This window comes from Mastomys coucha, unplaced genomic scaffold, assembly GCF_008632895.1.
Source record: "Mastomys coucha isolate ucsf_1 unplaced genomic scaffold, UCSF_Mcou_1 pScaffold4, whole genome shotgun sequence".
Taxonomy (NCBI): domain Eukaryota; kingdom Metazoa; phylum Chordata; class Mammalia; order Rodentia; family Muridae; genus Mastomys; species Mastomys coucha.
In genome coordinates, this window is record NW_022196910.1 from 56,779,246 (window position 1) to 56,782,468 (window position 3,223).

Consider the following 3,223-nt stretch of genomic DNA (forward strand, 5'->3'; position numbering starts at 1 on the left):
TCAGTTCTTCAGCCCATTCCTCCTACCCCTTTCTCCAAGAGGATATCCTCCGCTCTTGCCAAGCCTCCCCATTCCCTGGGCCTTCAAGTGTCTTGAGGGTTGCGTGCTTCTTCCACTGAGGACAGACCAGGAAGTCCTCTTCTGTATATATGTTGGGGGCCTCATATCAGGTAGTGAATGCTGCCTGGTTGGTGGCTAAGTATTTGAGATATGTCAGGGGTGTGGGATTGTGAAAGGCAACCCATTTTCTGGATGAACTAGGTTTAAATCCTGGAGACTCAGCAGGTGTTCCTGAAAGGGAAGGAAGGCATTTGTCATGCTCCCAGACACTAGGCTTCTGACTTGAGGCCTCAGCTCTCTATGGCCATCAGTCATATAGGGCAACGCCCCAAGCCCCTGGTATTCTGTCTGGACTCCACCCCCACAGTTACCTGGCAACAGTCAGGTATGTTCCTCCCCACAGTTACCTGGCTATAGCCAGATATGCCTGGCCCACTATAAAAGGGGCTGCTTGCCCCCTCCTTCCTCTCTTACTCTTGACTACTTGCTCTCTTGCTCCCGCTCTTTCCCCGCATTCCCCACCCCCCACCATGTAGCCATGGCTGGCCTCTACTTCTCTACTCTCTCCCTCTCTCTGTCTTTCTTTGCTTCTACTATCCTCTTAGCTCCCCTTCCCAGATACTCCTCCCTGCAAAAGATATTTAATCTCAAGCCCACCCTGAGAAAGTAGGGTACAGTTTTACCCATCACAACTCTCCACCATAACAATAAATGCTTTAAAACCATGGATTGTCTCTTCTCATCAGGATCTGTTGTGCTAGAGCAATGGAGCAGGCCTTTCTTTAAAGAGCCACGACTAATGTCCTGCAGGAAGCTTCTCTGCATTCTCAGCCATGGTCTCCACCAAACCAAGCTGCCTGAGAAAGCCTATCCCAGTGGGACCCAACTGGAGCTCTCCTCCTTGCCCTTTTCCCATTAGCTGGGGCTACAGCCAGCTCAGCGGGCCCACACTCCTGTTCTTAGCACTTGCGCAGCATCCAGCTGTATTTGCCGTGTCCAAGAGTGTGAACCTGTTGTCCCAGGCCTCCATGCTGCATGAAGTCCCACGAGCTGGCTCCTGGCAGTTCCCCGGGGATCACAGACTGTGCTCCCCAACCCCAGAGTGGGGACCTGCGTCTTCTCACTGCTTGAAGTCTGCCCAGTGGTAGTGTGGGGTGCACACTGTAAAAATCCTGCCTCCCGCCTCACCCAGTGGCCCTCCGTCAGACACAGGGTACCATTTTAACACACAAGGGTCAGTTAAAACTGTTGGTTTTCCTGTAGGGTTGCCCTCCTCCTCAGCTTCTTCCATCCTCTTTAATTCAACCACAGGGGTCCCTGACTTAAATCTAATGGTTGGGTGTATCTATGTCTGTCTCAGTCAGCTGCTTGTTGGGCCTCTCAGAGGGCAGCCATGCTAGGCTCCTGTCTGTAAGTACACCACAGCATCAGTAATAGTGTCAGGCCTTGGAGCCTCCTCTTGAGATACATCCCAAGTTGGGCCAGCCACTGGATTGCCTTTCCTTTGGTCTCTTCTCCGTTTTTGTCACTGAAGTTCTTTTAGACAGGGACAATTCTGGGTTAGTGTTTTTAATTGTAGGATGACAACTTCATCCTTCCACATGATGTCCTGTCTTTCTACTGGAGGTGGACTCTATGAGTTACCTCTCTCCACTGTTGGGCATTTCATCTAAGGTCCCTCCCTACCTTTGAGTCCTGAGAGTCTCTCACCTCCCAGGTCTCTGGTACTTTTGAGAGGGTCCCCCCACTTCACAACCCTGAGGTTGCATATTCCATTCATTCTACTGGCCCTTAGGGCTTCTCTCCTTGACACCACCATTTTAATTTTTTGATAAATATTGGACTTTAGGATGAAACCATTTCCACACTTTGAGAATTTCTTAGCTGAAGGACTTAAAAACATATATCAAGTTCTATATTCCTATAAAAGGATTGCCTACAATGTCTGTATTACACAGTAATGATTCCTAGTTTATGTAGTAAAAAAAGAACTGAATGGACATTCTGAAAAAGGTAACCATGAGTTCAAATCATGAAGTTGTAAAAGTAACAGATAAAGGGTGTGGTTAAGTGAATAGAAAGAACAAAATAATAATTGCCCTGTTTCTACTAAATAGCTGCTTTATTCATGCAATTCATTAGACAAAATAGAGCAGCCTTATGTAGGAGTATAACTTTTATCTGTGAAGGTTTTTCCTCTCTAAGATTAGAGCAATACCCTTTAAGTGAAAATGTTTTCTCTTCCTTTTAAAGAAGAAGCAAAAAGGATAATAGGAAATAAATCATAACACATGGACAATATCTATCTGAACAGTAATTCCAATCAGGATGATAATTCAACAAGCAAGCCACTGGATCAACTCTATTGGAAGGGGAGACACCTTACAAAATAAAAACATACACAACAACTTTAGACTCTCAGAAAAAGTGCCATTGAGATGATGAATTCCTTCATAAAACTATTAAATAAATACTTATAAAACATCAGGGTAGGCTCATAGGGATTTTTATAAATCAACATATCCCAAAGAAACCAAAGTTCAAGAGTAAAGAATGATTTCTTTGAAATTACACTTAAATATCTTGGGCAACAAAGAAAATCATTTAATTACAGAAATTTAGACTCCCTTAACTCTTTCCTCAATTATCTCAAATGTAACAGCATGACTACAGCACACTTTCAGTGTATTCTATGTCCCTTTATCTTGTGATTAAAACACTGTCATGTTTGGACTTATCTGAACCACCAACTTCAGCCATCTCTATAAAGTTCATGCTTAGTGATTCCTTATGTTACTTATAGAAGATGCTGCATCACTTATGTTAAAATTCCCAAGTCATGTAACCCCAAGCTTGGATTTTTATTTCTTTTTTTTATTCTGTTTATATAATGAGAAAAATGCCTGTTTTTTATCAATGGATTTGATCCCCTGGAGCCTAAGCAATAGGAAGTACATCAGCTTCATAAGTACATTTAATAACGTTAATATGCTAGGTTAGTAGAGTTTTATGATCATCCATATAAAGGAATTTTATAAGGTACTGGAATTTCAGTTTTAAAGCCATCTCTACTAATGTATGAAATATTTTTAAAGCAAAGAGAGCATTGTGTTCATTATTGTCTACCAAAGAATTATTAAATTATACTCATTCAGTAAAATGT